This window comes from Ixodes scapularis, unplaced genomic scaffold (genome assembly GCF_016920785.2).
Source record: "Ixodes scapularis isolate PalLabHiFi unplaced genomic scaffold, ASM1692078v2 PGA_scaffold2__306_contigs__length_199485367, whole genome shotgun sequence".
Lineage (NCBI taxonomy): Eukaryota > Metazoa > Arthropoda > Arachnida > Ixodida > Ixodidae > Ixodes > Ixodes scapularis.
In genome coordinates, this window is record NW_024609857.1 from 50097199 (window position 1) to 50109904 (window position 12706).

General features: G+C 46.5%; 2 non-coding genes across 2 annotated transcripts; both read right to left on the reverse strand.

Annotated features, from left to right (window-relative positions):
- Window positions 1-11404: 11404 nt before the first annotated feature.
- Window positions 11405-11476, reverse strand: Trnah-gug. The gene has a single exon. It is a non-coding gene; the product is annotated as a tRNA-His (tRNA).
- Window positions 11477-12360: 884 nt separating this feature from the next.
- On the reverse strand, window positions 12361-12432 carry Trnah-gug. Its single transcript has one exon. It is a non-coding gene; the product is annotated as a tRNA-His (tRNA).
- Between the last annotated feature and the right edge of the window lie 274 nt (window positions 12433-12706).

Genomic DNA, 12706 nt, shown 5'->3' on the forward strand with positions numbered 1-12706 from the left:
TCCGTTTATAGGAAACCGAGTTTAGGGGAAATGGCTATGAGTCTCCTTTTAGCAAATTCGGCCACCTCGACGTGGCGTGTACGGATGGGTCAGGTGGGTTACATTTTTGGAATGATCCGCCGCGGACTATCGCCGCGAAGCGGGGTAACCGCGGCGTGGGGTAACACGTGCTTCAGTGATACACGCACAAAGTAGGGGATCCTTTTTTTAAAACATCGTTTCTTTTCGATAAACTGAATTTCTTTAAATCAGACACGTAGCCAGGATTTATATTCGGGAAAGGGGGAGGGGGGGGGGGGGCTGCACATGACAAAATGCTGAATGAGGGGTTGGGGGAGAGAAGGTCCCTAGCTACATGAAAAATTTCGGGGGTGGGGGGGGGGGGGGAAAATTCAAGCCCCATCCCCCCCCCCCCCCCCTTCTAGGCTATGTGCCTGTTATAAAGTGAGGCTCCGCTTTCTCTAAACAGACTAAACTGAGCTTCGATAAAATGTGCCCGTTCTCTAAAATGTGTTTCGATAAAATGGCGATCGATCAACCCAGTAAACCCTTCGAGGAACCCTTGAGGGTACTTTTGAGGAACCGATTGAAACCGCATGTTCTAGAATCTGGACACCTCCGATATGTGTGAGTGCGTGCGTGCTGCACCGTCGGTACGCGATTCACTGTTCTTTGTTAGGCCAGTCAATCAATAAGATGAGCGAGCGTTAATGTGCTCCTGTTCGATGGTCACGGACTTACGTGGCTAAAAGTCGCCCACCGCTGTGTCTCTGGCACTGAAACTGAATGGTCATTAGAATGTGAAACTGATCATCCTGCTCGCTGCTTTGACCGACTAAGAGAACAACACGTTGAGGCCTGAGTGCGTCGCAGGAGCTTCAGGGAGTAAACGATAAATTGCGTTAGATAATTAAGATGAAACAATTAATAAAGTCATCCACTCACGTTTTTGCACATAAAATGCCCCATGGTGAAGTTAAAACTCGTCAATAATCACGCTGTCTAAATAAAGAAAAGGGGCCCCCCTTCCCCCCCCCGTTTCTCACCATTGAAAATAGATCACCCAAGGAGCATGACACCGTTCATCTTTCTCATTGGCTAAGCTACTTAAAGGATGAACAATGATTGGTGTCCCAGCTGCACCGCTTTGCACTATAGATGCGAAGATTTCTGCATAAGTGTGAGCTTGCGTTCTTTTTTATTATTAATGAGTTGTTTCGATCTTTATCATAGATATTTTTCTGTGGCGTCTTCTGTTAACCGTGGCTATTAGCAGCAGCAGTTATTTCGGTGGCGCCCTCTTACCGTTTCTACCCGTCGTCACGTCTCGGACACAATTTCCCTTGGTAATTTGTGATCTGGCTACTCATGATCAATCGCGAAACGAAATCAGAGAATGTGCAGAACGGACGGGGAAAGTTTCTAAGATCGCTTCCTCAACAGCAATATCGTCAAAACTGACGTGCCGGCATTACCCTCATTTCCGCAGGATTAAAACGGTAGTGGGCTCGTTCAATTATCCCACCTCCATGCAGCGCAACCTTCTCACTTTCGGTAACATCGGCATTCCGTGAGCCTTGAGCGTAATCGAGCAGCCAATGCACGACGGAAGGCAACAAGGGCGTGCCGGAGGCATCTGTATGAGACACCCGACCGTTCTCATTATCTCAGTGACTATAAAGATGTCACAGTTTCCCAATATGAGAAGGCCGGCTACAGCGAGGATTTTGGTCGCCTACGTCACTATTGTAAGGCTCAAGCCGCGTAGAATAAGATGGAAACCCGAAATCGCAGTGCGACTTTCGTGGAACCCTTCGAATCCCTTCTGCATCTAAATGAAGCCTCTATAAATTATAAGTTTATCTAAATAAAACGAAGATGAGTTCAATCCTAAATATATTTTGTTTGTAGAAACAGTGAGAGCCGCATAGGTACTATAAAAGTAATGCCTCAATATATTTTCTCCTCTTCCCCCGTTCCTCTCTGGTATTGCAATAGAACCGGAGATTGATCAGCTTTTATTTTTTAGTCGGTTTAGTTATCAGATATTTATTGGTAAACCGCATGCTACTCAAAATAACAACCGAGAGTCCACATCTACGACTTGTAGACCTTACAGGGTCCATTGTTTCCACCTCATTTCCCAACTCCCATGTAAAACGGTACAAATAAAAAAGCAAAACGTTAAAAAGGAACGCCACAACACGTCTCCGGCCTCAAGGGCAACACACATCAACAGCGATTCGCTCCGCTTCCTTGATCACGAGTGACAAGACGGCGTCCATCGCGTCCTCCTCCTGCTCCGCTCCTCGCTTCGACCTTTATAATACAACAACGACCCTCCCGCGGCGTCGAAGGAGAGCGCTCTTTATAAAACCGGGTCCCACGTTCTCTCGGCACGTACAGCACGTCGACAGGGCAGACCACGATTTCCGATGCGCTCGGTCGGAGAAGGAGGCATAAATGAAAAGCGAGCGCGTGCTCCTCCCGGAAGAACAAAAACGAAGAATCGGGCACAAGGGCAAGCCCTCGGATAAGCCACAGATCCCAGAGTCACGATCCGCCATTCAGGAGGGGGACGCCAACCGCGGGGGCAACCACGTCGTCGGTCGGTCGAACGAACGGACGTTTCAGGGGCGTGGATGAACTGACTGCGCCGACGCTGGCACCTTGGCGAGATGGGAGGAAGAGGGGGGACACAAACACCTGGATCAGGAGCCGGCATCTCCCTCGTCGCATCTGCGGCTCATTTTTGCAACACCCCGCCTTCCTCTTTCCCCTTGGCTGGGTGCCTCTCGGAATCATTGATAGCTTGCCTTCATTTGTTATTATTGTTTATTATGTGATTTTGTTTCGTCGCACACCGACACGTAATGCGCTCTAATCGGCGGCGCTACGCCGCGGGAAGTGGTCCCCACGCTCTTTCAGCGACCGAAATCAAATGGCGCGAGGCGCTGTTGCTGGGAGGGCTAAACAAGAGCACTTGCAATTACCGTATTTCTTGGTCTATAGACTGCACACCCGGTGCGAGGCTCGCACCCATAGTATTCCTACTATAGCCTTTTCTGCCCTTATCACCGAGGCCGAAAACTGCCGACTCATTGGGCTGTGGGCGCATGCGCGGCTATAGACGCTTTGCAGCAGCTGTGCATGGACGCCGCCATAACTGACCTTTATTTTTTGGTTCCTCTTATTCCGTTTATTTCCCTTCATCATTACCATAGCAGGCCAGGTTATCGCCATAATAGATTCAACGGTGTCCTTTTCTAAAGCATCGGCCTTTGTAGAGGATTGTCAACTACCGTTTCAGTGGCTCAGCATTTCGGTAAGACAAAGAAGGTCAGCAATGGCGGCTGTAATTTGGCGCGTGTGTAAAGCGTCTATATAAATACTCCGCAGAAGGGAGCTACTGCGCATGCCTTCAATGAGTTTCACAGCTCGGCAATCAGAGATGGCGGTACGCAGTAGGTCATCATGGAAATGGTATATACTACGGTCTATACCAATTCATTGATTGCATCGATCCAAGCGTGATCAGGTGCGTTCGCTCAGATGAACTCTGGCCACTACGCATGCGCGGGAACCCGTTTTTCGAAGAGGCAAGCGTATGTGCATGCCCATCTAAACTGTGTCGTTAAAGTAGTGTCGTTAAAAAGAAAAAAAGACTTGCAGGTACCATAACTATTGTCGAAATGCTTTGACTTCCTTAAAAAAGCAAATGAGGTTGACCTAATAATGCGGAGATGAATATGCTCGTTGTTTCACTGCCGCTCCGAGAGTCGTTACATTGGACAGTTGAATTTGGTAAGCCGGTCGAATTGAAGGTCGTCAGCATTACGAGGGCAATGAGTACATCAGTTTATTACTTCCTCATTTGGCTTGATGACCAGTACGAGGGTCCTGCTGAAACACCCATAATCGCATAAAAAGAAAAGAAATTTAGTTATGTGTTTTAGTATATGACATCAAAATTGATCTGTGTGATTCAGGAATCAGGACGCGTATCCGAAAAGGCGATAATATGTCCCGGTTATTGTCAGCGTTCAAAATAAGCAGGAAAATTTCAGAAGTGAACTGCGCCGCCCAGAAGCCTGCAGTTACCACCATTATATGCCCTCGTCGGTGGCATCTATAATGTACACGTTAGGAAGTGACTTCATTCTACTCGGCGTCATTCCCATACGCTCTTACGCAAAGTAGAAGCCAAACAAAGTTTACGTACGCGCTCGCGCAAGTAGTTTTGACAGCGTGAGAACACTACAAAAATTATACATTAATCTTGACAACAAGATGACGCCGATCGAAAGCTGCGCACTTTTATATTGCTAAATGCAACTTGGACTTCAAATGCCAAACAATTTTCAATAAAAAGAAAAAAAAAAAAAAAAAACTACACGCGTTTTTTTTTTTTTTTTTGAGTCCTAAAATGCGTGCAAAGCAGAATTTGAGGTGCGATCGTTTAAATTAGTTTAGAAGACATTACACAGTCGTTTCGAGTGAAGAAGAGCGTATCGTTTATGACGTCACGTGACTGACATCACGCAACGTCGGGGTATCACCTGGCATCGTGTATATGGCACCGGGATGTCATGGTGTTACGAGACGCATATAAAGTTCAATTTCCCAGCTATATTTAGTGCTGAAATTGACGTCACGGTGTCAAGTTCGTGGTTTCACGCGATACCATGAAATCTCATGACCACAATGTTTTCGTTATACTGGGTGATTCAAGGAGCGGCCAGGCTCTTTAAATCGACCGCAAAATTCGGTTTCTTAACCTATCGCGTTACGACTTTGTGCAGCGTTGCCCTCAGATGGTGCATATTTTTTGTAAAATTTGCCAAGAGCAAATTTACCTGAGAAAAAAGTAAAGAGAGAAAAAGGCTTAGCTCCTATGGAAACGCAGCGAAGCCACCGGTCTGCAAACAATACGGCGCCGCTTCGCACGGGAGACAAGAGATGGCGCAAGCGGTCACGGCGCCAACTGCCACCAACGAACGAGCATGCGTCGCCGAGAGCCGGCGTCTTTAGGAGACGATCGTTTCGACTGAAACGCGGCGCGCGTTCCGCAGGCGGCGACAGTCGCAGAAACAAAAACAGGTGCAGATAACAACAAGCAACTGCAAAGCAGACAACATCAGTACCTCGAAAAAAACAGCCAAAATATCCCGACAAACCATTTTTTTAATCGATTCTCTGTCCATTCAATATGTTTTATTAGTAAGGATGATAAAATAATGCATTGGCAACTGGTAATAAAAAAGCTCGCGCCGCTTTTGAGTCGAAATGATCGTCTGCTGTAAAACGCCGGCTCTCGGCGCCGTGTGCTCGTTCGTTGGCGGCAGATGGCGTCGCGACCACTTGCGCCATCTCTTGTCTCTCGTGGTAAACGGTGCCGTATTGTTTGAAGACCTCTGGCTTCGCCGCGTTTCCATAGGAGCTAAGCCTTTTTATTTCTTTACTTTTTCCTCAGGTGAGGTCGCTCGTTGCATATTTTACCAAAACAAAAAAGCACCATCTGTGGGCAACGCTGCACAAAGTCGCAGCGTGATATGTTAAGAAACCGAATTTTTCGGTCGATTTCAAGAGCCTGGCCGCTCCTTGAATCCCTCAGTATTTAGCGGCGCAGTGCGCAGGGGGATGGGCGGAAAGAATATCTGGAATTAGGGGGTTCCGCTATTAAGCAGTCCATGCTTTGTGATGACTATCCACGGAATGTGAGGTCCTTTGAGACAGACCCGTGCCCTTGCCCTCTTTGCCCACTCCACGAAACGTTCAGGACGACTCGGCAAAGACACGACATCGTAGAATGCGTTGGAGACCGCCGAGGCCAAGTTGGCCAAGTGGCTCGGGCAAATGTCATCGAGATTACGATTTGTTCACGCCTCTGTATCCAGTAGCCGCTCGAATTCTGTTATCAGTCCGAAGAATACAGCGCGCTTTATCGCTGGGACGAAATGACACCCAACTGGCTGTGGCGAGTCGAAATGATCTCTTGGACATTACCACTCCCATCTCGAGAAAATTGCCAAATAGGGCGAACCAGACGGGCTATAAAGCAAAGGGGAAGCAAACGCAAACACGTCTGGCAATAACCCGAGATTTTGTAATGGGCCCGATGGGCTGTAGGCAGTGAAATCAATGGTCGCAGTTAGGACACCGTTTCGGTCACACCAAAACACCGCACCGTCAACTAATATTGTTAAAAACATATGAGAAGCGATTAGAGGGGAAACCAGACGGGGTATAGAACAGAGCGATTCAGCGGCACACTGCTCTTTGCACGTTACTTCTAACGTTACGGCGCTCAATAACAGTAGAAAACATTAAATGTAATCTGTAGCTCAACGGCTCTCCAAGGCTGTGTATATTTGCTTTCTAAAAAGGTCGACACAACAAAGAAATGTAGGGCCGTTTTAAAGAAGGGACACAACATTTCTTCACGAGGAGTAGCACCACCTATCAAAAGGTGTTACGTATAGACATTGGTTAAATTTCCGATTACACCGATATAGGTGTTTTGAAGTTTACTGTGTGGTTCCTGCTTGCGTTTCAGAGGATGCAAGTATTCGTTGCGTCATCACTTCAGGCCCACTGAGGTTCAACGCAAAGGGATCATGAAACAAAAGCCGGAATGTTGAAAGACGGATCATCCTTCCATCTCACGTGAAAGCAAACATGTTTGTGGATTGCTTTTTTTTTTTTTTTAAGTATGATACCAATGTTTGACAGTGATTCGATGCATGCGCAAAGGCGCTGGTGGACTATCGGGTATTGTTATCAGAATATAAAATAATACAACGAAACTCTTGCAATTATATTGTCATCGGGTTCCCCTAGGGACATTTCAGGGTTCCGAAGCGGAAATCAGAAGGAAGCGAGTTATCAATCGCGAAGAAATATAAACTTGTAGGGTAAAATATACGGGACCGCCCGACGTGGGAAACACTGAGTAGTTGAGGATGAATGTGAACCACATATAAGCGTACTGCTTTCGGAAACAAGGGCATGTAAACATAAACGGGCGCCTGTTCCAGCCTTCAAATTGTGACCTGTTTAATCTGAACGGAAGGTCTAAAAAAAAAAAAAAACGCGTTTTCAGGTTTCGTTAACAATACGTTGAAAACTAGAATAAGTGAATACGCGTAAACTCGGTAGCATACTAAGAAGAGATAAAAAAAAAAGTTTGCAAGTTGCATTAGCTTTTCTCTAAAAAAATGAATACAAAAATAACAGGCCCAACTAGAAGGAGCACATGCTTACACAGGGCCTTAGTCGCCCGACAGCTGAACGAGGATCAAAGTCTGAGCTACCGTGGTCACGAAGTCTTACAGAAGCCTCGTCCCGCTACTCCACGTGAGCGACCGCCGCAGCTGCAGCCAGACCGAACCTTGTGGGAAACGCGGAGTTTCTCCCTCCCTGCTTTTCATCCGCAGCTTGAGGACCCCACAGCCGTGACTCCAGAACCTCACGCTCCCTCGCTTCCTCCCTCGAGCAGAGTCGGTGGTTTTCAAGGTAATGGGCTCAGTGGAAAGGTGGCGCTCTGTTTTAACTTTGGCGGCGTCATGCTTTCGATAGTCATCCGCGGGCGGGGACTGCCGCGGGAATGGAGTAGTGCCTCTACGTGTCTAGGTATATAGCTTCCTGGAGGCACGATTTTCGTATAGTGGGGTTCCGTTCGTTTCTTCGCCCCGTGACGTGTGTGGTGGATTTTGGTATCGTCCCTTAATTTCTCTTAGCGGACGTGACTACGAATAGAGGAGTCGAGAACATCTGCCCAGTGATTGCGAGCTGCCAGACCGCGAGCTGTGATTCACGGGTTTATTTATTTGTTTTTTATTTGTAATTTGTAGAGACAGGGCTTGCTACACGGATATCTCACGGGAATTCGCGACGGAAGGCACGTATCGTGTTTTGAGGTGGCGCATCGACTAAGCGATTTCACGCCGACGCCATTCCCCATTGAGAAAAGAGAGACACGTATTGGAGAGACGCCAAGTTGTATAATATCGTTTGTAGCGTTGTAGCTTTTTGCACTCTTTCTGGCTTCACGTACTGTGCTTGTCATACCAATTTAACCCCGTGATAATAAATTAAAATAAGGACACAAAATGAGGTATCCCACGACGACTAATTTGGTTAGCTAATCTAACCATGCGTTAGATAGAATTATACGTCTCAAACATGTTTTTATGCGTAATTTGTAGTTTTAGATCGCCGTATTGACCAATATTAAAGATTCTTGTCGAGTCTGGAAAGATAAAATGTGCACATGAACCGCCACAATGACACGGTGGCTTACAATGTGTATGAGGTACCAAAATAAAAAATTTAAACGGATTACAATGGCTAATGTTCGAACTATCAACGGTTACTAAAATGGTATTTGAGTTCGTCATTTGATTTTGCAAAATTATTCTATGCGTCTCTAAACTCATTAGAATCATGCGCGGTATCTTTGCCTGTCGAAGACGTGATCAAAGATCAGGACATGCCCAATATTTGATAAAAAAAAAGCTAATCTTGCGATATTTGATCACGACTTTAGAAAAGCGAAAGGCCGCGTGTGGTCGTGAACGGCTACGCGCGGCCTTAAAAATACTTGAACTATAGTTCTAGTTTTTCAGTCGCTTAGAGAGCGTATATTGAGTTAACCGCTTTAAAAAAGGTGAACTGCCTTCAATTGAGTTCATTGTTTAAATACTTTCATTAACGAAAGATCGGCCATCGCCAGAATGTATACGGCGTTAAAAGGTTAGATTAGAAGTCATAGCGTCACATTCTTTATTTCATTCCAAAAGATTGAAGCGGTTTTCAGAAACCTTCAGTGAAATAAACTGGGGTCCGTTTTCGACTGTAGATGCTATATTCGTGTAAATTTGAGCGAAAAAAAAAAATGCTTCTCTGGAGCCCCGCCGTATTCTTTTTGAAAATTGCCAAAAACAACTCTTTGCTTGGGAAAGAGCGTGTTGGTTCAAGTGAAGGATGAAGAAAGAATAAACGATTAACACTGGGACAACACAACCACATCTTTCATATTGAAAGATGTGGTTGTGTTGTTTCAGTGTAAATCCTTATTCTTTTTTCATCCTTAACAACTCATTGTTTTAAAACGTTCATATTTTATCCGCCAAACTTTATTCGGGCAGAAACTGAGGGAGAGGAGGAAACGAGAACGTGCGGGGACACGGAAACCTCCTCCACCGACGGGGGCGACCCGCGGTGCCGAAAGCGCGCGATATGTGACGACGGCGTGATGTTTTCTGGTTCTGGCTTTACTACTGGTCAGAGCCGCTAAAACCTTTTTTTTTTAGTCAAAATACAAACTATAAGTGGCGCGAACTGTTTCAATTATCCATAAAAGTAGATTTTGTTCAGTATTTTAGATCAGAAAAGAAACAAATGCAGTTTATAAAGTACGGAAACAAGGAATGACCCGTCGACATACCCGCCACCAAACGGTGGAAAAGGCAGCGCATACTAGAAAGGGGTATTGGGATCAGGCACTGACGAGCGGCGAGCGTAGAAAGGTCCCGGATATACGCGGCAGCGTTGCGGTCGTATGGGGTCACCGACGAGCGGCGAGCGTAGAAAGGTCCCGGATGTGATGTACGCGGCAGCGTTCCGAAGGCCTTCGGCGAGCAGGTTCGGCTTACGGTGTGGCCGCTTGGCGGTATGGCCGCGCGAAGTGGCTCCCGTTCTGAACCGATCTTTACCCCGTGTTTGCTGTCGTTTGTGGCAAATGAAGTGTCATGCCGAGTTAGTGTTTAATCGCGCAGCCAATTCAATGCGAGCCGCCCTGGCCGCCCGCTTCATTCATAGCCTGTTCAGCACATGCTTTAGTAGCGCCCTCTCGAGCCGTCGACGCGGAGTGCGGCAGCCGTGTGCGCTCGGTGAGCTCACTACCCCTCCTCTAGTTCACGGCCACTCAAGCCAGTACCAAGGGCGTCATGAAGGAAGTTATTTTTTGCTTGTTTTTTGTAGTTTTAATGTGCCTATAACTTTTAAAATAAAGCGAAATTCGAGAAAAGAAAAGTTTCATTAAGTTACTACGCTCAGTGCGCTCAGGTTTGGTGCGAATTAAAAACCAGTCAAAAAGTCGTTGCAGGTCCCCTTTAATAATGTGCCTTTAGACGCCGTATCGTCTTATAAATACCTCGGAGTTCGCATTTCATCTAACCTTACTTGGAGCGTTCACACTCGTACGTTATTAATAACGCTAACCGCATGTTGGGTTATCTTCGACGTAACTTTGCAAAAGCACCTTCATCCCTCAAGCGACTACTATACAATGTCCTAATTCGCTCTGAACTGGAATGTGCCGTTTCAGGTTTGCGATCCCAGCCATGAAAACTTGATACACCCACTTGAAATGGTACGAAATAATTCTGTTGGTTTCATATTGTCTAAGTCGAATAGAACTGAAGGCATCAGTACAATGCAATCTAACCTTAATTTGCCATCCTTAGCATCTCGCCGCAAAACCTCTCGTCTCTGCCTCTTTCACATACTGTTTCTTCATCCTTCCTTACACGCCAAACACATTTGCCCCCTCCCCCCCCCCCCCCCCCCCAACACATCTGATCTAGATTAGATCATGTTCATGAAATCAGGATACCATCGTGTAGAACTAATGCTTTTTTTTTTTTCAGACATTCTTTTTCGGCGCATCAGTGGAGTGGAATGGCCTTCCCGCCCCAACAGCAAAAATCGAAGATCGCTAGCACGTCAAGAAGGCCATAGCTGATATTGTATCGGGCCCCATGTTGGGCGCCAGTGTGGGATTGCCCTTGCTGCTACCCGTCTCGGGGAATGACACAGCACATCGGTTGAACAACACGTAAACATTTAAAGGCCGCTATCGCCCGCGCTGTGATCCCAAAAAGCTTCCGCGCATTCGCTGCGACGGCCCCTTATGATTATAATGCAATTAAATGCAAAGGTGCAAGCGAGCTGGACAGTAATGATGAAAATAATCCCTGGAGAAAAGGAACAAGGGGGACAGAGGACAAACATAAAACTCCAAACTCAGCTAGGTGACTGGTGCGCGACCGAAAAAATCCGCCTGGTCCGGGTATTGAACTCGGGACCTCTCCATTACAAGTGGAGCGCTCTACCAACTGAGCTAACCAGCGGCGGAGCGCCGCTCGCGTGGCCAGTGGTCCTTGGCCCCCTCGCGGTAGAGATGACCACTGACGATTGTCGGAGAGACGACCTTGGCCAAACACTTTGAATCCCCAGGTTGCCCACACACTAGGAGTCCATTTACTGTACTAATAATCACTGCATTTTGTTTTAATCAATACTAAATACCCATTGTACCCTCTCTCCTCTCTAATGCCTTTGGCCCTGAGGGTATATGAAATAAATAAAAAAATTAATAAATTTAAAAAAAAAAAAATATTGCCGTGACCAGGATTCGAACCTGGGTTATTGCGGCCACAACGCAAGGTACTAACCACTATACGATCACGGCTGCCCAGCGGACAGGGAACGACCGAGCGGAACGTTTTAAACGCAGTGAATATAGGCCAACTGCTCGGAGCAATGCGCTTTTCTCCCTCGCGTTTCGACGGCGGCCACTTTCCACCTTTTCCTCCTTACGCCGTCACACGAACGGAAACTGTGCGATAGAAGCTAATTGTTTTTGCCGACGAGAATCAGTAGCGAACGGTACCTCTTTGCGAACATCAAATAAAGCATGCAGTGACAGGTTTTCAAGTAAAAGAGAGGAAACATATTACATTAACACAGTCAAAACAAAACTGTGCTATCTTTTTTTTTAAGGCATATACGGTGCTGCTTTCCTTTTGCGAGTTGGCGATGAGGAAGAGCGTTTTGTGTATGCACACGTAAAGAAACACAACAAAAATATTGACGTCTGAAAATGCACGCTGCTTCATGCTGTTTTTTTTTTTTTTTTTTTTTTTTTTAAGAACAACAATCGAGCACGTGTATTTTAAGATACACATGAATTCGACAAGGCCCTGTGGAATATACCCAATATACATATATTTATTTAGTGAGAAATAGACGGAAGAAATTCCCATAGGCGGAGTATTATTTGAAGTGCAAAAATACTCCAAAAGCCGGGAGACGTCATAACTAAAATAAGAGCGCGGACATGGCACAACAGAAAAAACAAAGTTTTCTGTTGTGTGAAGTTTGTGCTCTTATTTTAATTATGTTATTTCAGGGCACGCGAAAATTTATATATTAGCTACAACTGGCAAACTAAACTATGAGCGCAAATTACCGCCCAGGGAAACATGCGGCTTCGCCGCTTCGCTCGGACTTATGGCACACCCTCCCATGCATGCTCGAGATAAAACACAACAAAAAACAAAGAAAAAAAAATATTGCCGTGACCAGGATTCGAACCTGGGTTATTGCGGCCACAACGCAAGGTACTAACCACTATACGATCACGGCGCGCCCGGAGGACGGGAGAGGCGCTCTAAGCGGCCGTTAGAAAGAATGCCGTCCTTGGGCTCTCCTCCCTCTTTCTTGCGCTCTTTTCTGCGCGTGCGCGGCCGCCGCAGCTGGCGCGTCGTCTGCTAGCACATCCGGGTTTCCGGGCTGGCCGGTTGCTCGCAGTCGCAGCCGCCGCTCGCTGGCTTTCTTTGCGCCGGCTTTGCTATTGTTTTGACTAAGGGTCGCCGTTGCTGTGTCAAACGGCTGCTGGTCATATGCATGTTCGAGCAGA